The 24,726-nt window shown below is 35.6% G+C and overlaps 1 protein-coding gene across 4 annotated transcripts in view; it reads left to right on the plus strand.

Annotated features, from left to right (window-relative positions):
• The window catches only part of LOC115212982 (extended synaptotagmin-1-like), a 184,703-nt gene that overhangs the window by 48,990 nt on the left and 110,987 nt on the right, over positions 1 to 24,726 (plus strand). The gene's annotated exons all lie outside the window — the stretch shown is intronic.

Raw genomic sequence — 24,726 nt, forward strand, 5'->3', positions numbered from 1 at the left:
ATATATATATGCATAGACATAGGTATGTACACATAAGCACATACAATCACAAGCACATAAACATGCACTATGTATATACACAAAAATCTATTTTGCGCCATAAGAGTGAGTGAATATGACAGAATAACATTAGTATGATCAACTTAAAAGGCTTCCATGAATCCATAAAAGTGAAAGTAAAAGCTCCATCATTCTTATATTGGGTTGTTCATTGTGCACTGTTTACTGTGCATAATCAGAATTTGAATCCGTTTAGAAAAAATAAGTTTGTATGCATTTGAAAAAACAGATATTGGTGCAGCTAGTGGTGTACTTTAAATACAGCAGATTCACTGAATAAACAACATTGGATCACATAATTACTTTGGATTTTAATGCATTGAAGTATGCATGAATGTGTATTGAAATATTGAATTATGCTTATAAATTCACACATGTACATGCATACACAAACATCATTATTGTAACCATCATCAACATCATCATTTAATGTCCATTCTCCATTCTGGCATGAGTTGGGCAGTTCAACAGTCAGAGGACTCCATTGTATTCCATTGTCTGTTTTTGGCATGATTTTTGCAGCTGGATGTCCTTTGCAAAGTGTACTGGCTACTTTTTATATGGTAATATTATTAGGAATAAAGGGGCTCCTACAACTGGGAAGGAATAGGAGAGAGAGAAAAAGAGTATAATGATTTTAGGCAAGGTAAAGAGAAGAAGAGATTTAATAGTCATGAAAGAGTGGTAGCTGATAAAGTAACAGTAGCCATTAACTGGTGGGTGGAATATGGACAGAACAGAGGGAAGTGATTTATGTTTGTGGTTAGTGAGAAAAGTGGAGGACAGGGTGGTAAGGGTGATGAAGTGGGTTGTGTAAAGAGTGTTGTCCTACATTAATCCTTTCAACCCCAAATTATTTACTTGAGAACTTTTCCTCAAGTCAGTAATAGTGGGGGGGGGGGAGGTATGCATGCGAGCCTTTTGAGCTGTCATTATAGTGTCATACAGTCTGATGATACGTGTGGCACAACATATTTATCAGAAAAAAACTGTAGCAGTACTATACTGTGTCACATAGAATGGGAATTTAAAGATTTGTGTTGTAAAATTTTTGACTGCTACAAATATGTACCAGCCAGGCTGAGTATAGGTTGATGATGTGAGAGGAAGGGAACATGAAAGAGAGAAAAACAGGTGAAAGTAGCAAGGTTTTAAAGTCATTAAAAAATATGTTTGGGGAAGACTCTTTCACATGTCTCTTTCTGAGAGACATGGGAAGGTGTTGAGGTGGTGAGGAAAGCAGTGGGGGGGGGGGTGCTGTAAAATAAGGGAGGCAGGAAAGGAGTGATTAACTGTAAATCTATATGTTAACAAGCAAGAGAGCAAGACATGTTTTTGTCTTAGAAGTAAGATTAGAGGCATTGATATTTCTGGAAAGAAGAAATTGGCCTGTTAATGGCTACTCTGTTACTTTATCAGCTACCACTCTCTCATGACTATTAAACCTCTTCTTCTCTTTACCTTGCCTAAAATCATTATACACTTTTCTCTCTTTCCTATTCCTTCCCATTTGTAGGAACCCCTTTATTCCTAATAATATTACCATATAAAAAGTACCCAGTACACTCAATTCTCTGTGGAAGTTTGACAATGTCTTCTACTAAATTCCAAGTCAACCCATGCTTTGTGAGTGAATTTGGAAGACCTGTGGGACAGAAATTCCTTCACTTGAATAAAAGCTATGGGCTGGTGATAGGAAATGCATCTGGTTGTAAAATCCTTACGTATGTCCCAAGGTGACCTGTACTAGACTAGCATGAAAGAACTGATGTTAAATGAATGACAAATGAATTAATGATATACATGTACACAACAAACTTCTACGCATATTCTGTTTATCAAATTCCACTCAGAAGTCTGTTCTACTGAACAAAGTAGCAGACATTTGATCAAGGTGGTATACAATGGGAATACATCCAGAACCACATAGTTATGAAGGAAACTTTTTTACAGTCAAGCTTATGCTATACATGTGTGCATTTGCATTGTGTGTGTGTGTTATCGTTATCATCATTTAACATCCACTTTTCATGCTTCCTTGGGTTAGACTGAATTTGTTGAGGCAGATTTTCTGCAGCCTATCCTGTCACCAACCTTCATCTGTTTTGAAGGAAGGTGATATTTCCTAGTGGCTAGACATGTTTTTCATTAAAGACTGAAAATGAACAACACTGCTTGTATGACAGTGATGCTCGTTTACAACTGTCATGTGATATCAAGGCAAGGGTACACACAAACACATCGACACACACATCTATATTTGCAAATATACATATGCAATGGATTTCTTTTCAGTTTCTGCTTACTAAATCTATTCATAAGACTTTTGTCAGTCCAAAGCTATAGTAGAAGACTGAATCTAAAACTATGTGATTGGGAAGCAAGCTTCTTGACCACACAGACATGCCTGTGGCTATACATATAACAATAATAATGAAGTTACTGTGTATAGTGTTCAGGTGCACTAGAAGCCAAGTCCTATTTCAGCAGATATTGCATTACCTTGAGGCAAAGCAAGTCATTTTGCTTACTATAAAGTTACTTGACAGACAACAAACTCCATTGATTAGTATTGTTATTTAGTGCCGTGTCATACTGATCCAGATGATCGATGAACAAAGACATTCCAGCCACAGCCAGCCCATCTGTTTCTCAGGCATAGTTTACTTAAGACCACATTATCCAATATGTTATTTTTCATTAGGTGTTAAGGTGTGTGTGATTTGAGGAAAATTTGGCAACTATTTCTTGTTGTATGACTGCACAGATGTTCTCTTGTTGGTACAGGTCCCATAATATAGCATTAAATAAACTCAACATACTGATCCCAGGATTAAAAAAAAAGCATGCAGGTGTGGCTATGTTGTAAATAAGCTTGATTCTCAGCCTCATGGTTCTGGGTTCAGTCCCATTGTTTGGTACTTTGAGCAAGAGTCTTCTTCTATAGCCTTGGGCTAACCAAAGTCTTGTGAGTGGATTTGGTAAATGGAAACTGAAAGAAGCCTGTCATGTGTGTGTGTCTTTGTGTCTCTGTTTGTCATCCCACTATCACTTGACAACCAATGTTGGGGTGTTTACATCCCAGTAACTTAGCTGTTTGGCAAAAGAGACCAATAGAATAAGTACTAGGCTTACAAAGAATAGGTCTTGGGGTTGATTTCTTCAATTAAAGCTCTTTAAGGCAGTGCTCCAGCATGGCTGCAGTTAAATGACTGAAACAAGTAAAAGAATAAAGCAGCAATATATATGTGGGTAACAAGGAGAGTATATAACAGTAGAAAATCTATCTCAATGAATTTTGTCTGACCTAAGCAAACATGGAAAATTGGACTTCGAAATGATGATGATGATAAAGATGCATATATACACATATATACATCTATATGAATGAAATAAATCTTTCTTATTTGTTTTTTGAAGCCAATGCTTCTCATTGGCACTACTCAGTTTTCTGAATTGTTATTCATTATACATGTGCATCACACACACGCACACATGCAAACAAACACATACGTAATTGACGCTAAAAATAAAATACATGTACTAACACACTTTCAGGTTTTCCTTATAGAAAAGTGCATTGTATAGCAAATTAAATCCAACAGACTAACAAATACAGCTAATTAGAGAATTTGTTGAACTACTAATTTGTATAACCTCCTCCTGTTTATGAGGTCATTCATTGTCCTTAAGGCAAAATATACAACTATTTATTTCAATGTATGTAGCTGTAATGTAGCAGATACTACTTTCATTTTATGGGTGAATGGTCAGTATATAGGGTTCTGATTTTAACTAAGAAAAAAATAAAGAATTTTCTTCTTTACAACTACTCATGTAAACATTCAAATTTGCAGAACCATTCAGTCTGTATTCGTAAATTGAGGCTATTGATAGCTTTCATTTGCAATATCTTCTTGAAGCTGATTTTACATTATGAGGCCTAATATCCAGTCATTGGTGATTGTTAATAATACATTCAACCCATACAATTTTGAAGCATAACAATATGTATCTTTCTGTTATTATATAATTATTACCAACAGCAACATCATCATTACATTGTTTTGTTTTGCTTTGTTTTTTTCAACATATCAATCAACTACTTAATTATACTGTGCTGATATCATCATCATTATAGTATCTAATCTGTATTATTATACTTTTCTCATTAAATCATATATCATTGTCATAATTGCATCATCCTGTCTTACCACCATTGTGTCCTCATCATCATATCATCACAACCATGATATCATGATGATGTCATCATGATATCATCATAGCTATATAAATTTTATATATTCACTATTTCACTACTATTACATCAGCTTATCTCCAAGCATCATCAATTCATTACTGTATCTTCATCAGTAATCTCTTCCCCATAAACATTATACCATCAATGTTATCATTGCCATAAATACATGTCCTATAAGTATATAAGGTTATTAAATACATGACATGTTTAAATGTTGTCTTATATATGGACAATCTCTATTATCATACCATCATCTGTGCTTAAAACTTACATTTTCAAGATAGTCATTACTACCAATTACCCACCACAATTAACATCACCATCATTAGTGCTATCTTGAGTCCCATCATCACCATTACCTTTATTACTACAAGCATTGTTTTTCCTTATACCATCAATACCAACACCATTCTCACTATCCCCCATAACCAACCACCACTACTACTGCCACCATTACCATTCACCCCCTCCCATTAGCATCATCACTCTCAATACTTCCACCACTAACATTCCATATCACTATCAGAACCTTGCTTCCCATAAAATCTTTATCAGGTTTTAAAATATAAAACATGTTAAAATTCAAACATATAATCATCATATCTCTGTCATTTCTTTTTATTTCCACTGTGCCTGGGTACAAGGAAGACTAGAATTGTGCTCCCCCAACAACTAAGTAGCTGGCAGAATGCATAGTTCAGTTTAATACCACCACCTGTTACCTTGGTACCTTTTAGTAGAGTTCACACTGTTGCGCAGAAAATAAAGTCAACGAAAGGTAGATTAAATCATTTAGCTCCCTCCCTATCCACGTGTGCTCCGCTGACATTGAGCGGCAAATGTTCAATTTAGACATTGGCTGTATCAGTCTTATCAATCTAGGAAGGCTTGCAGAGTTAAAGCAAATGAACAGGCACTGCCACACTTAGTCTAACTTATGGTTGGCGTTAGGAAGAGCATCCAGCTGTAGAAACTCTGCCAGATCAAGATTGAAGCCTGGTGCAGCCATCTGGTTTGCCAGCCCTCAGTCATTCATCCAACCCATGCTAGCATGGAAAGCGGACGTTAAACGATGATGATGATGATGGTGGTGGTGGTTTGCTTCATTCTAGTTGGGATGATCTTGACTGGATTTTAAATTTCAAGCTGTCTAATGTTTGTATGTCCATTTTTATATTTCATTTTGTAGATCTGTGTAGTATTTCTAGAATGTTAGATCTTGAAATGATTCTCTCAAATAACCTCTCATATCTCCTATGACTTTTGTAAATCCTTAAATGACTTTTTCTCTTTGCTATACCAATATTAGATTGACAAATTATAATTGTTGAAATAACTCAACAAGACCCACCAACTATACAACTAGTCAATTAAATACACATCTGTAAATGGTTAGGACATTACACTCATGATTGTCAAATCATGGTTTCTGTTAATCCCTATGGATAAACAAATACACAGCAACAGTGTATTAACAATATAATCAAAACAAACGGCAGTAACCACACGTAACATAACAACAATCTTTTGAAAACCAACAGTCCAACACGCTAACTTGAACTGTGACTTTTGAACTATCAACACATGAACTAAGGAACTAGCATGAACTCCCTCATTTACTCAGACTGCTACTATTTATATGTAGTGGTCCAGTCCATTCTCACCAGGAGGCATTGTACTCTTGCACAACATCTCCCCTTTTGAGATTTCATGTTCCAAGAAATAAAGAAATTATATATATATATATGTATATATTTGTTTTTTTTTTATTAATATCTCTCTCGCTTGAACATTATCTCAAGGTATTCTGTCTGTTTACACTTGCTGGTTCTATGGGACTTTATTACTTTTGGTACCGGTACATCAAATATTTTACAAAATGCTTCCATGGAAATTTCTTCTTGATCTTGAGTATTCCTCTTCCTTAGATGGTTTATGTCTCTTATGTTCACCATGTGATCCTTTAGTTAGATACATCATACTTCCAATTTTTCTGGTAACAAGGCCATCTTTCCAGCTTTCTTTACCATTTCTCTAGGTTTTGAAATGCACTTTATCACCCATTTCGACATATTTTGTTGGCTTTTTCATATTTCTTTAACATCTTTTTTTCTCTGGTAATAGCTTATCAAAAATGGATTTTATTCTTCTTGCGAACATCGATTCTGTGGGAGATTTCCCTGAATTTGTACTTGGATTGGGGTCACTCTGTATATTCTTAAGAAATTTGTCAGTGCTATTTATATGTTATGGTCCAGTCCATTCTTGCCGGGGGGCATCATACTCTTGCACAACAGTTTCAATTCCTGAACCAGGTGGTGCATTGTGTTCTTGTGTAAAACACTTCATTTCATGTTAGTTTGTGATCACTTACATCTTCTATGTGGCATATTGTGAACCCACACAGGCAACAACAACATTTTGATGGAGTGAATGAGCTAGTGCACAGCACAGCACAGACATTTGATCATTATAAACAAATCACCTGTGTGGGTTGTTCAGCAAAAAGTTAACTGTACACAAAGGAAAAATACACCACTATTACTATCATTCCAATGCGTTCTAATAGGGGAAGATTCTCACCTATGAGAATTTTCAGCTGGTGCTGAATATAGATTCTTATGCAACCAAATAGTGGATACGTGGAGTGAATATAATCCAAACAGAATTTGTATATGTGTGAGTGTGTGTGTGTTTATTTTTCTATGCTAGATATGCTGTGATTAAGAAGACCCAACAACTAAAGTGAGATCGCAGCCATGGCCAATGCCAGTGCTGCATGTCTGGCCCATTTAAAAGTACTCTTGATGCTTCGGGTGATATGATATGCTTGAGAAGACCTGTTGAGTCCAGTAAAACCAAAACCAAAATCGTAGCTGTGATCAGTGCCCCCTAACTGGCTCCCATGCCAGTGGCATGTAAAATTCACCATCCATATGTGGTTGATGTGAAGTCAGTCTGACTGGCTCCCGTGCCTGTGGAACATAAAAAGCACCATCCAAATGTAGTCCATGCCAGTGCCCCCTGATTAGCCCCGTGCCGGTGGCACATAAAAAGCATTACCCAAACATGATCGATGCCAGAGCCACCTGACTGGCTCTCGTGCTGGTGGCATGTAAAAAGCACCATCTGAATGTGGTTGATGCTGGGGACACCTGACTGGCTTCCATGCCAGTGGCACATAAAAAGCACCCACTACACTTTTGGAGTGGTTAGTGTTAGGGCATCCAGCTGTAGAAACCTTGCTAAATCAGACTGGAACCTGGTGCAGCTCCCCAGCTTACCAGTTTTCAGTCAAACCGTCCAACCCATGCCAGCATGGAAAACGAACATTAAATGATGATGATGAGTTAGAATAGGTTGGATGGGTACTTATTTTTGGCTGTACACTATTCCAGTTGCCATCCCTTTCATGTTTCACTACTATTCCACCAACTCAAAACTTCAGGATTGCAGGATATAAATGTTCACTGGGAATGTAAACCAATGACATGTTTTCCTTTCTATTTGCTATTTTTTCCACTCAGACCAGCCAACAGGGATAAATCCTACAATCAGCTCCAACCCTATTCTATTCAAAGCAAATATGTCTAGTTTCACTCATGCACATGAACCTTAGACTTCCTTTATTTTAGTGCTCTCAGATGATTTTTAAAGAGAGTGAAACACAACTAGTCTTGCAAGAATTTTTTACTTTAATATTTGTGTGTGTGTTTGTGTGTGTGTGCACTGGAAATCAAAATATTCTTAGGGAATGGTATGTATGGAATGGTAGCAATGCAAATGCTCTCATTGATGCCAAGAAGAAAGAGTGCTGAATGAGGGTTACTTATGAGAGAAAGAAGGACTACTGCAAATAAACCCAGGAGCTGCAGTTCAAGTTAACTATGTAATCAGAAGTATGATTAAATATTTTGAAGGTAAGAAAAACAGCATTAGAAGTATTTGCTAAGAGGTTGAAAATAACTGGGAAAGTAGCACATGCACTAGTCACTCTCAGTCGATCAGATAGACAAGGCAGTGTCATATCTGATAACTAGCATAGTTGTATTGTAATCATCAACAACTGCTATGAGGGGAAAAGAATTTCCTGGCAAATGATTTTTGTCTTGTTAATTACTTGGTGACCCTGTCAGTGCAGGTTCCATTTAAAAAGCGTCCAGTCCACATTGTAAAGTGGTTGGTGTTTGGAAGGGCATCCAGCTGTAAAAACCTTGCCAAAACTGACCTTGTGTCTCATAAAAAGCACTAAGTCCACTCGGATGAGTGGTTGGTATTAGGAAGGGCATCCAGCTGTAAAAAATCCTGCCAAAACAGTCATAGAAGTCTGGTGCAGGCTTCTGCCTGGCTAGCGCCTGGCAAACCATCCCACCTATACCAGCATGGAAGACAGACATTAAATGATGATGACGATGATGATATACTGAGATAACATTGGCATGGTGTGAATTAGCATTGATTTTTAGTAAAGAGTTTAGTGTGCAGGCAGATGTCCATCAGAGCTCAGTTCTTATGACCCCTCCTCTTTATCATAGCTCTTCAGGCCCTTATCCTTTTACCTTCAGGCCATAAAGGAAGAGCTTAAGACTGAGAGCCCATGGCAACTTCTGAATGCAGGTACCCTTGTTCTCATGGCTGATTAGAGAAAAATTATAAAATATTAACAAGTTCATTGTATATAGTGTTAAGGTGCAGAGTAGATGCAAAATGTAAAATTGAGAGGTCACCTCCAAGTAAACTTAGCAAATATAAAATTTCTTGTTACCAGCAAAGAATACTCAGTGTCATCTAAGAAATGACCAGGTTTGATACATAGAAAAGTTCTAAGAATGCATATGCATGTGGATATATGCATGTATATGCACACACACACATGTATATACAGATATGTATGTGAGTGTGTGTATGAACAATTAAGAATGAACAAGAAAAAAGAATAAAGTTATCAAATTCATTCAAAGCTGTAGTCCCACAAAATGTCTCTCCATGTTTCAGATGTAATGGAAATATTTTTCTGAAAAACTTCAATGGGTACTGTGCTTGTTTAAAGAGTAATATGTTGTCAGAAACACTTAAGTGGAAGAAAAGAGAGTATTTGACACTAAAAATAGTTATTATATTCATTGGAAGCTAAAATTTTAAAATTATTCCACAGTTTCTCATTATCCAAATGATTATGACAAATAGAACATAGAATTTTGTTTATAATAATCAGTGGAAATATTTGTTTATCATAACAGGTGCTGACCAGATAAAGTTTAAACATACAAAAAATGCTGCCAAAGACTTCCTACATTTGATCTCATTTTGTTTCCAGATGAATCATAGATATATGACATTTTAATAGAAATCTGATTAAAACAAGCCATTATTTTTGTAGTAAAAATTTTGCAAGTTAATTGTTTCAACTCAAAAAGCATTTCCAGCAAGAAGAACACAATTACTCTCTACATCTGTAATTATATTTGCCTTACGAGTTATTCTTTTAATGTTATTTTCTTTGGAAACCCTTAATGTACTGTACAAAGGTTCAGCCCTGTAATATCACTATGCCTAGAACTTACTTTGGATTGACTGAGAACTACTTAAAGTTTGTTTTTATCAATATATTCATTTAAAGATCTGTAAAAAAAATATTTTCTACAAGCCTTTCCAAACATTTTTTTGTTTAAAAGAAACAAGTCTAGCAACATATTAAAATTAGTCACTTCTTGGTCATGCTTCCCCAAATGTAAAAACTGTTTTTGTTCAAATTTATGCTGAAAAATTATTAATTATATTTCAACACACACACATACACACACACACACAGTTCTTGTGCATTCTCATAAGCACAAAACACAAAACACCCTGGTCTTGTGAAGTCAGTGACTTCTGCACAGAACATGTGTACCCACATTTAAATTCATCCAGATTCAAGACACACCCAAAATTTTAACACTCTTGCATTCAGACATAGTGACTGTTTCCTCACACTCTCCTTCTCACACTCTCTTTCACTTACCTTGTCTTTCCTTCTCCTACTCATCACCTACTTTATTTTACTCACACATAACACAGCAAATAATTTGGCACAAAAAGTTTTGTAAACATTTAATTACCTCTTGAAAATGCTATCTCTGTCTCATATCCACACACTCACATGTACACCCACTAACCAAAAGTCAGTGAGATCTGTACCTGGGTTATGTTCAGACATGATCATTATTTTACCTTTTTTTTTTCTTCTATCTGCTTGCTACTTAGTATTGCTTATCCCGTCACTGACTTGATCCTTAATCGGTCAGAAATTTTATCAGTGAACAAATGTAAAAATTACTAATATTTTCAGCTGATATTTTGAGATTAAGCTATATTAAGACAACATAAGATCACTATATCATAAGTTGCTGAGAAAGAAAAAAAAAATCTCAGGCTAAAACAGAAGAGCTGTGTTTCTGTGTGTGTGTGTGAGAGAGAGAGAGAGAGAGAAAGAGAGAGAGAGAGATGTTGCTTAACTCTATCACTTCTCTGTTTTTAAACAAGAACTTCAAAGTAGTAACTGGGAGAATTATCATATTCAAAAAAGAAAGAAGCCTTATTGCATATATTGAATACATTTTTTCTTTCATATCTACACTACCCCTGAGCATATGTGTCTTTGTGTGTGTATACGGACATATGCATATATGAGTTATATATATATATATCATATAGAGTTTGTCTATGCCAGTTCAGTAACCTGTTACTGTGAAGTTTCTATGGTGTACAGCTACTTCTTCAGACAAGTCACACAGAGTAAAAAATACAATCACCAATGATGAAAGCAGTGTGGGAAGAAATAAGTGTGTACATATAGTAATTGTATGTGTGTGAGAGTATGTGTGCATGCATGTTTCTTATGTAAGCATGTATGTGCACATACATGTGTACTATATGACTAAATATCTTTGTCCAATACTATTCATATTTTTTTATGTTTATTATTGTTATTGTTATTATTATTATTGTTATTGAGTGAGAGAGCAATGCATGCCATCAAATTGACACTTGAGTAAAATATACAAAGCCCCGTGTACCCATCATGACTACCAGTCTGATGAGGGTACACTAAGCACATGCATCACAACCATATGTGCACGTCATAGTGATCTTATATCAAGATAAACAGTGCATGACCTTGCAGGTGGAGCCCAGTTAGAATTTTCATCAGGTCAAGTAGTTCATCCCACTCAAAAGATCCTATTATTATTGTTGTTGTTGTTGTTACTTTTACTATGCATTCACAAGCTTTTCTTTTCTCACTGCTTTCACCATCAGTTTTGTGACTTTTAACCCAGTCTGACCTACCTGAAGAAGTGGTTTTATGCTAAGTAAAGTTAATGTGTGTGTGTGTGTGTGTGTGTGCACCACACCCACACACATGTATGTTTGTATGTATGTTTAAAAGGACCAATTATTGAAGTCGATAGTACAATGGATAGCATGGCAGAATGTGCAACTAAGGAAACCAGCTTGACTAACAAAAATACTTACCACGTTGCTTGAAATATCTATCAAACTAGGCCAAGTGCTAGTTTTTCTCAATCATAGTCAGATAGTACAGGAAAGTGTCATACCCATGGACTGGGTGGTGGTAATATCATTAAGTATTTCAAAGGAAAAGATGTTCTAGAAAGAGGCAATTATAAAGATATCAAATTGCAGGACAAGGTTTAAAAATTGATTAAAGATTTATAGTACAAGTGATTAGGAAGAGAATTAGCATAGATGAAATGCAGTTCGGTTTTATACCTGGAAGAAATACTACCAATTCTATTTTATGAATAATCCAACTGCAAGAGAATTACGTAGCTAGAGCTAAGCTTCTCTGTCTAGCATTGAAAGGCTTTGATGAGACAGTTCTATATTTAAGAGATGAGGAATTATGTACATTATTTACATTTGACAGATATTTGTCCTCATCTTATTTGTTGTTGACACAACGTTTCGAAATCGATCAACATCAATGGAAATTGCAGCTGTGATACCAGTGCCAGTGGTACGTAAGAAAACCATCCGAACGTGGCCGTTGCCAGCGCCGCCCCAACTGGCCTCGTGCCAGTGGCACGTAAAAAGCACCATCCGATCGTGGCCGTTTGCCAGCCTCGTCTGGCACCTGTGCTGCTGGCTCGTAAAAGCACTCACTACACTCACGGAGCGGTTGGCGTTAGGAAGGGCAACCAGCCATAGAAACATTGCCAGATCAGACTGGGCCTGGTGCAGTCTAAAGTGAGGTAGACCAGGGTTAAACACCTGATACAATAGGTCAGTTAGAATTTAAAAACAAAAGACGGGCTATTAAAACTGTTAATAAGGGGTAGAATAAATAAATAAATGATATATGCTCTAAGGGGCCCAATGTTGCTTAAGACAACACAAAATAAACTAAAATAAAATACAATAAAATGAAATATAATAAGACTAATAAGATAACATTAAAATTTAGAGAATTACCTATTTGGATAATCAGGAATTTAGAAAGTTAAGAGGGGAACTATTCTAAAGCCTTTTAAGTCAATAAAATAGAAGTGTAAAATAAATAAAAATAACAATGAAAAATTTTTTCCTTGGGTATTTAGGATTGAATATGGTTTTCTTTAAATTTATATATATATATATGTGTGTGTTCATATATAATGTGTGTGTATATATATATGAAGCAATTATTCCAATATTTTATTAATAATATCTTTATTAACAAATAATTAATAATTAAGGATGTTGGAGCTGGCCAGCACTCAAATTTATGTTTAAAGTAAGCATCATAAAAGCTACTGCTACAATATTATTCAAGCTTGACATGATACTCTATGCACAAGGTGAAACTGCTTCTAAAATTTAGCAATTGGGCAGGGGATATTTTGACTTTGAGCCATTCTGCCTACAGATTTCATTGCTGTTGAGACTCTGTGATTGCCATTTCCTTTGCTCCATACAGATAATGACTTCTTATTCCATATCACCAGAAACTTTTTGTTTCCTAATTGGACAGGATTTTTGTATATCAACTTCTCAAGATATTTAGTGTCTTTTATCTTTTTCATGAGACACTGCTTTGAAGAATTTTTAGTCAAATGAATTGATACCCAGTACTTTTTTTTTATAACTTGCTATTTATTCTATTGGATCTCTTTTGCCAAACTACTAAATTACAGGGATGTGAACACACCAACACCAGTTGTTGAGTGATGGTGCGGGATGCACATAAAGGTACACACACACATAATAGGCTTCTTTTAGTTTCTGTTTACAAGATCCACTCATGACTTTGGCCAGCCTGAGGCTATAGTAGAAGACAATTACCTAAGGTGCCATGTAGTGGGACTGAACTGAGAATGATATGGTTGGGAAGCAAGCTTCTTACCACACAGTCATACCAGTCTTGTCCATATATTTAGATATTAAGAGTATGTTGTATCACTATTTCTTTAAACGTTATGTACTCTGTCCTTTCCACATATTACATATTGATATTTGCATCAAGATGTCTTGAGGAAGTTTGGAAAGAATCCCATAGTATGGAGCACAGCACTTGGTTGTTTTTCCAGTTGTGTATCAATTTTAGAATAGATACATCACATCTCAGCATGTCATGAGGGAGCTATGAGATATGACAATAGAAAAGAAGTAACTAGAGTGTGCTACCCAGGGCAGCCCTTAAATTTACATTCTTGGGCTCCCACAGCCTTTACAGGCTTCTACAGCAGACCTAAAAGTGCTGCTCACATAAAAGTATCTCTTAGAGTGAACTGAAAGAGTAGATTGCCCACACATCTTCATCTATGCTACTACACCCAGCCATAAAACATTGCTATGGAAAAGAAAATAGCTTCTAACCCATACAAGCACAGACAGTTGGACATGAAATAACAATGATGGAAAATGCATGTGTAAATGTATATCCCAATTTAGTGCTACACACACACACACACACTCACTTGTACATACATGTACACATAATACATGCACACATAATACATACATGCACACATACATACATGCACACATACATACATGCATACATATATACATGCACACATACATACATACATGCACACATACATACATGCACACATACATACACACATACATACATGCACACATACATACATGCATGCACACATACATACATAAATGCACACATATATACATGAACACATACATGCACACATACATACATTTTCCATTTACTTCGTTTTAGTAGGTTAAACGCATTATCTGTATCAATTATCTTTAGCTTCTTTAGCTTAAGAAGCCTTTCTATAAGACTTCCATGTAAATAAATGGAAAAAAATATGTTTTTCTTAAAGTATTTTTCTCCCATATCCTTGTTATTTATATTTCATACACATTTCACTTTTTCTTTTACATTTATGAAATAGATTGAATGCGTGTGTGTATGTATCTATCTATCTGTGCATGGATGTGTTTGCATGTAAATTTGGATGCATGAAACTTGAACACTGAATAATTGATGGAGTTGATTTTTAACCTCAAAAATATTTATAGACACATACAGTTGGGTAAAGAAAAATAACATGGCAGGCTTCTGCACAGTTTCAATTTGTGAAATTCCACTTATAAGCATTGGTCATCTCACTACTATGGTAGAAGAGACTGGACCTCTAGTGCCATTTAGTGGAATCAAACCCAGCACTATGTGAGTGTGAAATAAACTTCTTGCCCCCATCCCACAGGTCAGTACCCCATAGACATATTATTCACTTGGAAATGAAAACCATTCAACCATCTCTAGCAAATAAATGAAAAGCAATTACAAGGAAAAGAAATCCATTAAAAAAAAAATAAATAAAGTTGATGAAATGTCTGCCCCCAATGGAAGTAAACCTGTAAATATAAAATATCAGAAAGGAAGTTTAAACAAAACTGAAAATGTTTTAGGAATATTTTTTCATGCTCAGAATTGCTGAAGCATGGAATAAACTATCTGCATCAGCTGTTAGCTGTTGGGATGATGTGTCCTCCAAAACTTCCATGCTTCCTGAAATTTACAAACAGTACTCCTGATGCTTCCCCTCCTTTGTTTTTAAATGACTCATTCACTGTTCACTTCCTGTGTATATTCTCTGTACTGTTTGTGTACTTTTGATTACTTTTTCTGATGAGCTGTAGTGCACCTGAGCACTGTATACAATAAGTTCATTATGATTACATCGTTATTATCTCACTTAGGCGGCAAGCTACTAGAATCATTAGCACACCAGGCAAAATGCTTAGCAGTATTTCGCCAGTCACTATGTTCTGAGTTCAAATTCTGCTGAGGTCGACTTTGCCTTTCCTCCTTTCAGGGTCGATAACTTAAGTACCTGTCAAGGACTGGGGTCGATGTAATCGACTTACCCCTCCCCCAGAACATTAGGCCTTGTGCCTACCGTAGAAAATATTATTATTATTTCACTGAGGAGGTGATGTAGAATTGAAAGATGATGCCTGAATACTTTATGGGTCACTTACTTGCCCAGCATATTTTGTATGAAAAATAGAAAAACAAACGGACATAATAGCTATGGGGTTGAGAATGACTGTTGCAGGGGGTTGCTAAACCAAACTTCATCCTTGCCTTTGGTGTTGACTCCTCTGTTATCACTCCCACTCTTCTTCCAGGTACTCTGAATATGTCTGTGCTATCAAAATTATATTAACTTTTTGTTTGTAAAACAGATTGTTCTTTGTAGACAGAGAGGTGAGGTGGAGGAAGTTTGGGAGTAGAGGCAAATAATAAAGAGCCATAGAAACCATGTATGGTGAGATTGAGCATAAAAATGTGAGGGAGGAGATAAAAAAAGAGCATACAAATAAGAGAGGGGGACAGATTACAATGAAGAGAAGAGATTTAGTATATAAATAAAGGTGGTCAAAAAGAGTAAAAACGAAAGAGATAATGTGAATGAATATAGAAAGATAGATAGATATGCCTGGGAACAATAACAAAGACAAGGGAAAAGAACAGAGAAAAAGAATATGACTACTGGAAAGAGGAAAGTAATATATAATGCAAAGTGAATACAAAAAAGGGAAGGTGTGTGTAGATGTATATATGTGTGTGTATGTGTTTGTAAAACAGAAAATAGTGTAAAAGAAAGAAAGATAAAAACTCCAATCAACTTCACAAAGTAGCTATTCATACCTATCTACCCAAAACTGCTACCCACATACCCAACAAAACACTGAAACCTGTTGTTTTAATCCAACAAAGAATTTGTTTGCTGCAGTTATTTCGTTATATTTATTTATTAATTTTTGTTGACTTTTTTTTTTCATTCATTCATTGTTCCATTCTTGTTGTCATTCTTTATTTTCTTCCTTTCTCCTCAGCCATTATATAACTTGAGTCATCTCAACAGGAATCATGTTGTTTTAATAAGATTCTGCTCACTATTGAACTGATCAATTGATTCTAGGTGAGATGGTGGGCGAGACGAGGGAAAAGAAATACAGAGGAAGAAAGAAAGATGGAGTGGGAAGCTGGAATTATGTTACTGTTTGCAAACAAGGAGTGCCAGGCAGATTTAGGATAAAGTTTTGTATGAGTGGTGGGGAAAATATAGAATAAGATATTGATCGATTGATATTGATGGTGGTGAGTGAATATGCACATACACTCAAACACACACACACACACATACACATGCAGTAAGATAAATATATACTTATTTTCTTTATGTTGTATGTTCAAGTTTCATTCTTTCCATTCATTAATCTCACATATTAGTCATAGGCCCAATTAATTTCTTATTAATTGTAGAGAAGTCTTAGTGGATAAACTACCTTGATTCAAATTAAGAAGTTTCCTAAGAGTTCCATTAGTATGTAATCACCGCGTAAACCATATGAGCTCTCTAATCCAATATCTTTCCTGATAGAGTAATCTGCAGGTATTTTCACTGCTTCATCAAGACAGGATTGTAAATACGCACTCACTTTGTCCCCCTTGTTCATTCTGATCACTTTCTATTTAATCCTTCTTGACCACTGTGTATGTGTGTGAGTTTGTGTTGGGTTTCTTTCTATTTCTGTTTCCAAATTTAATATATACATTGTGCAATATTTGCATGACTTCTTTATATACACCATTCTTAGTCGAGGTTTTATTTTCATCATTATAATATTCTTTCTGGCTAATTTGAAGGTGACTTGGCTGTTATTTCTAACAAGTCAAGTAATCTCATAAAAGCTCTCAAATTTATAAATATATGTGCATATATAAGTAATATTTGCAGCAGATGATGAATGTCAAAATGAATTTTTTTAATAATAATTTTGCCAACATCATTAATGTAACATTTCAGGAAAATATCTTAGCAAAGGCTTTCACATACATAAATAAAGTGGTAAATGATAAGTTTCAGTGAATTATTTTTATTCCCCAAAAGGAATGTTTCCATACCTTTTTTTAATTTCACAATTGTTGTATACAAGCTAATATTTAAGTGGAAAATAATATATTTACCATACAAACAGCAGAACCCACTGTTTTACTGACTGAAGATTTTTGTAATAAAAGTTTACACACCTTAAAAATAATTAGCTCCAAGTAGTAGCAGGAACTGCATTCAATGATTCAAAATAGGTTTTCAGTAGAATTGACTATTTTAGTAAGCCTGTTGCTATTTTCATTACTTTTCTCTTTCTTCTTTTAGTCTCTTACCTTTATCTTTTTCCTTTTGTGACACAGTCTATTGTGGTATTTAAGAGCAAAATGTTCATAGCCATTTATTTATTTATTATTATAATTTCATTTATTTACTTATTTGGTGGAATGTGAAGGAAAAATAGATTTTGACCAAAAATAAAACACAAGCCTTATTGTTTGCTTAAGCTGAATATGTGAAGTCCATGAATAAATTGAATAAAATTGCTGTCATTTCATTTCTCCAACTAAATTATTTGAAAATCAACTTGATTTGAGGCTAGTTTGTGACAGACAATCAAGAAAATGCTCTTATTATAGATTGTCTGATCAGTTACATATATACTTTGTATGCAAAATTCTAAATAACAATTGAATCATTCGTTGTTTCTTCATATTTTCATATCTTGCTTTTAACCCACACATGCTGCCCATCATGGTCCTACATTAAGGTAGATCTTCAGGGAGGCATCCAGTGTCTCTGAGTTGATATGTGTACACTGTGTTCACACAACCAGCTTGAGTATGGCAATGCATTGGCACCCATAGCAGCAGGTCACTTATCAGCTATGTTCTGCAAAGCGCAAGCACCTTTCCCTTATAATGTTAGAAACATGGAGATGGGAGATCTCCATACAGATGTTTCTTGGTGAGATGAGTTCTCCAAGATACACTTTCCTCATATATATAAGCACATGTGTATTAGGCACAAACAGAACTGTGCAGTAAGAAGTTTACTTCCCAACCGTATGGTTTTGGGTTTAGCCCACTGCGTGGCACCTTGGGTGGTTTCCACCAAAGCCCAAGGCCAACCAAAGCCTTGTGAGTAGATCTGGTGGAGAGAAACAAATATATATATATATATATATATATATATATATATATATATATATATATATGTATGTATGTATATTTGTCTGTGTATGTGTGTAACATGACAGTTGTAAACAAGTGTGAGTATTACACAAGCAGTGTCCTTAGTTTCTAATTTCTTTGTGAAACATGTATGGCCATGGGGAAATATTACCTTACTTCGAAAGAAGTGAGGGTTGGTGACAGACAAGGCATCTGGCCATAAAATATTAACCTCAACAAATTCTCTCTGGCCCATGCAAACATAGAAAGTGGACAGTAAAATGGAGATGATGTTTTATGTGTGTATAAAACAATATATATATATAACAATTCAACTCAGATCCATATGACTTAAAGTTTCATGGGTGTGTAGCATATATCCACTTCATTAAATATTCAGAGAAGAGTAAGAGATTTGAGACAAATTCAAGATGACTTCTAAATGTTAGGCCTCTGTTGTTTGGCTCAGGTTACATGGTCTTAATGGTAAAATGATACCAGGTGTTTTCTTTATTTTTAGGCCAACATGCTTGGACAGGGCGTGACGTTGGCACCACTTTGGTGGCTGGCTCTAGTATAGTGTATTCAGCAACATCAATTCATTACATGTAGTACTCCACTGGTAGGGTGGAATTTTACATGGGTCAGTAGCTCAGTTGTTATAAAGTGGAGTATTAACACATTAGCAGCAGGTGCAGTCTTTAGATGGGAGTAACTAAATTTGACAGTGTTGGTTTACAGTAGAAGTTTTACAATAGAGGTTGGATGATCTTCATAGACGGGACCATAGTCTGTATGGATGGCAGGGATTAAATATCCTGCCCTTGCATGTAGGATAGTTAAGCCTAGGGTGGTATATTAGCATTGTTAGCTGCCACTGGCTTAAAGTTCTTTAATAGGGCATACTTCTGATATCAATAATAAGAAAGTTCATCCATTCTGTTGATGGATACTGCAAATTGGTGGAGTATGTATAGTCACTTGCAAAAACATTAGATCGATGTGTCTTACATACCCGTGAAACTTATGGAGCTAAGTCAAGCTGATATTGGCAATATATGTAACTCAAATCAAATGTGTTGAGTACCACTGTCTTTAGTTTGTGCACTCATTCATACATGTATGTATGTATGTATGTATATCATTATCCAGTTTTATTTCAAGATTTCTTGCCAATAAAGACAAAGTGCATTTCTAACCTAGACCCAAGGCTCTTTCATTGGAATTTCAACAACATTAACTCTGCCAGATCAAGATTGGAGCCTGGTGCAGCCATCTGGTTCGCCAGCCCTCAGTCAAAATCGTCCAACCCATGCTATCATGGAAAGTGGACGTTAAACAACGATGATGATGATGATGATTAACAAGGTATTTTTGCTTGTTTGTTTGTATGTATGTATGTATGTATGTATGTATGTATGTATGTATACAAGCAGATATGTATGTTTTGTTTTACGTATGTCTTCTCATGCATATACTTCCATATCTAGACATGCTCATATATACTTAAATGATAAACTTAATACAATGAAATTATTGTATACAGTGCTCAGGTGCACCACAACTTGTCAAAAAGTGCATTTAAAGTATATGCAGTACTGTACAAATGTCTGGAAAGCGAACAGTGTATGAGTCAGATACATGCTTGCGTGTGTATGGAGGGGAGAAAATCAGGTGTAGTGTTGGCGAATCTCAGGAAGCATGGAAGTTTTGAAGGATGCAGTGCTCTGACAACTAACAACTGATGCTGGCAGTCTGTTCCATGCTTCAGCAATTCTTAGCGTGAAAAAATATTTCCGAAAGTCATGGGAGCTGTGCTGTTTTCTGACTTTGTAAACATGTCCACAGGTGTTAGACAGGTGGAGTTTGAAAAGGTACTCAGAGTTATTGTTTGTAAGTCTTTAAAGTTTTACAGATTTTTGCAGTTCCAGTGATGGCTTTGATCTATAGTCTTTGAATCAGCTTTCTCCTTTCTGGTTTTGAGAAGCCTAATTTCTCAAGATTGGTATTTGTGCAGTGTGTTACATATCCCAGTGCCCCAATAATTACAGGCATAAGCCTGAACTTGTAATCTGGATAGAGTAACTGTAGATTTCTCAATAGTTCATCGTAGGTATTCTCTTTTTAACAGATCTTCAGCTTTATGTTAACATCCACTGAGCAGCTGATTTCCACAACTGAACAGAGTTTCTCTTCTCTGTCCCAAGTCATTATATCAGGTCTATTGTGTTTACATTTTATTGAGGTTTTCAGTGGGACATTCCACCAGTATTCCTTTTTATCATGTGTGGCTATGGCTTCTACCATATTGTGGGTTTTTATGTATGTATAGACACACACACACATACACACACACACATGCACACACACACCAATGAACATGTAATTACTGCACAAGATTTCTTCAGTGCTATCAACCATTCAAATTACACTTTCGTCTCTTTGTTCCATCATGCATGTTTGCACTCACTAATATTGATCAGTTATTATTTGGAACAGAATATGGTCGTTTGTTAATTGAACACAGACTTTAGATTTAGTTGTTTTTTGTTTTCAACTCTTTACAGAAGTAGGTCTAGTCTGAACAGATATTACATGAGGTCATTTGTTTAATATTAGTAATATGTGACCCAAAATAACCTCAGTTATTACCATTAGTTACCAAGTATGATTACATAGGCATGACTGGGTACTTAAAAAGTTTACAACAATGTTCTTCTAGATTCAGTTCCACTTAGCAACCACATGGGTAGTTGACTTCTACTGTAACCTTGTGTTGAACAATGCCATTGTAATTTTATTTGGTTGATGGGACCTGTATAAAAACCTGTCACATATGCATATATGTTTGTACATTATCATCATCATCATCATATATGTGTGTGTGTATGTGTGTGTGTGTGTGTGTGTGTGTGTGTGTGTGTTTCATTGTTCAGTTTTATTTCAAGATTTCTTGCCAATAGAGAAAGAGCCAGTTTCTAACCTAGACTCAAAGCTCCTTTATTGGAATTTCAACATCAACAGGATATTTTTGTTTGTATGTATGCATGCATGTATGTATGTATGTGTGTATGTATGTATATGTGCAGATTTGTATGTTTTGCTTTATGTGTATATTCTCATGCACATAAATGCATATATAAACATGCTCATAAATATTTAAATGACATCTATCTATCTATCTGTATGTATGTGTATATGTATAAAAGTATGAATATATGTGTATATGTATAGAAGTATGAATATATGTGTATATATATCATCATTATTTGAATGTCCACTTTTCCATGTGGACAAGGGTTAGACAGAGTTTATTGAAGCAGATGTTTTAATAGTTGGATGCCCTTTTTGTTGTCAACCCTTACCTGTTTCCAAGTAAGATAGTATTTCCTCATGGCCATACATGTTTTTGCAGAATATTAGAAATGAATGACACTGTTTGCCTGATGGTGACACTCATTTACAACTGTCATGCAATATCAAGTCAAAAATTACACAGACCTTCATGTGCATATATTTCTGTTTGGTCAGTCTTTGGTCAGTCCAGGGCTGTAGGAAGATACTTGCTCTCACCCAAGGAGCTACAGAACAAGTCTGAACCTGAAACCTTGTGGTTGGAAAGAAAACTGCAATCATGCAGCCAGTCACCTTCTTGGCAATACCTGACTGCATACATTATGACCTTTGTAGCTTCTCTTCCTTACTCTACCATCACATCTATGCTCTGATCCTTGTAACTTGTGAGTATACCCCAGCACTTCACCATCACTCTCCTGCTGTTTCTTACTCTCTCTCTCTCTCTCTCTCTCTCCTCTCTCTCTCTCTCTCTCTCTCTCTCTCTCTCTCCCTCACTCTTCCAAAACTAACCTCGCCTGTACTAGTGCCACGTAAAAAGCAATGGGGCCACTCTGCTGAATGGTTGGTATTAGGAAAGGCATCCAGCCATAAAAACCCTGCCGAAACATACACAGTAGCCTAGGGTTGTTTTCTACTTGGCCGGCTTCTAACAACCATCTTACCCATGCATGCATGGAAGGCGGATGTTAAATGATGATGATGATGATATACAGCCCACTCTACAGGCTGGTTAGTGTTAGTCCATACCAAAACAGACACAGACACAGAAGCATGGTGCAGGCCCCTTCCTGGCTCACTCCTGTCAAACCATCCAACCCATACCAGCATGGAAGGAGGACTTAAACAACGACAATGATACATATATCTTTGCTGTTGTATATAGGCAAAAGATGTTAACATTGATGACAAAAACTGAGAAACCAGTGATTTTAAGTTGAAGTATCTCGTGTGGTATTTGTTTGTCCAAGTTGCACTGACACTCCCTTGTCATTCTCACCATCATAAATATTATATGATTATTCTGCTAGAAATGTAACTAATGATACTATTGCTTGGAAATGTGATAAAAATGTAAATCTATAAATAACGCCACTGTACTATAACATCAATATCTTTCAATGCAGTGAGATTTTGATGCATGCAGCAACACGAAACTCATTGATAGGAGTTCAGTTGATGCAGACAAAGAAAACTGGTGCAAAATGTAGATGACTCCTCAGCTCTAAAGGATTGCTGGCTGTTATTGTTTAACCCCTACTCAACCCTGATTCAGTAGGCCAATGATCAACAGTCTGACGAAGCTCTAATCATCCTGTCTTTATTTAAGATCTAATATATCCAAAGCTACATTATCTTAGATATATATATATATTCTTCCATTTTTCAAATGAAATAGGATTTAAGGCATATTTGGATACTATTTTTAGTGCATTGAGCAACTTCATAGAGGTTTCCTCACTGGTGGATCTGGTGTTTTCCTCTTGTTTTATTGTGTGAAGTGAATGATATTTCTTGGATATGTTCTATTGTTGTCATATATCTCAATGATTGGGTGTCTTTTACTTGTCTGAAGTTGAATTCATAACCCAAATACACACCTGCAGTACATGCTGCACTGATTATATACATAATAAAACACCTGCAATGGAACTGAACTAAAGATTTATGAGTTGCTCATTCAATACCATATTCGCTTGACTAAATTAGCTGTCAGTTGCTCAATGTTTTATCTTGAGAGGGGAGAAAAGAGTAGATGTCCAACATTAGTGTATCAGTAATTATTGGGCCATCATTGCTACTGATGTATATTCCAATATTTTGAAGGGTAGAAATCCACAGCTGTGTTAAGTAATTACACAGTAGATTTCTTTCTGTATGCCTCAATTTACCTAATGATTGAAGTAAATCTGAAAATACTCTAAGTTAGACCAGCTTATTATCCAAAAGAAAATTTTTTTCAAATGAGCTCCTCATCACTCCAGCACATACTATGTGTAACTGACTGAATATATCAAACTGATAGTGAAGTGTATGAAGGAGTGTTGATACACTAGTTCTGTGTATTCTGATTGATCTTGCTTTCTTGTAATTCAGTTCACGAATGTAATCTCTGTTTTTTCTTCAGTTTTCCCCTGTGGTTGTCTCAGTAGAGTACTTACCTCAAGTTCATAACAAAGTTTCTATTAGGTGATGGCTATCATTTCATCAGTGTTTCTTTCAATCCACTGAATATTTTTTGTAATTACACAGTAACCTTGATGCTATATGCTTCAGTTTATCTAGATATTTGAAAGTAAGTGGTACAACATCTGGGAATATTTTAAGATATAGACCAGCATATCATTTAGGGAAAGATTTTTTATATTTCACTTCAGTTCCTTATCAGATTTAATATACTGGCCCATGCTATGTGTAACTAATGAAACTGACAGGTAAAGTGTGTGAGTAGATGTTTATACCTACACTACAGTCTGTTCATTTGAGAGACAGCACAATTATAGTAACCTAATTCTCTGTTTCG

This window comes from Octopus sinensis, linkage group LG6, assembly GCF_006345805.1.
Source record: "Octopus sinensis linkage group LG6, ASM634580v1, whole genome shotgun sequence".
NCBI classification, from domain to species: domain Eukaryota; kingdom Metazoa; phylum Mollusca; class Cephalopoda; order Octopoda; family Octopodidae; genus Octopus; species Octopus sinensis.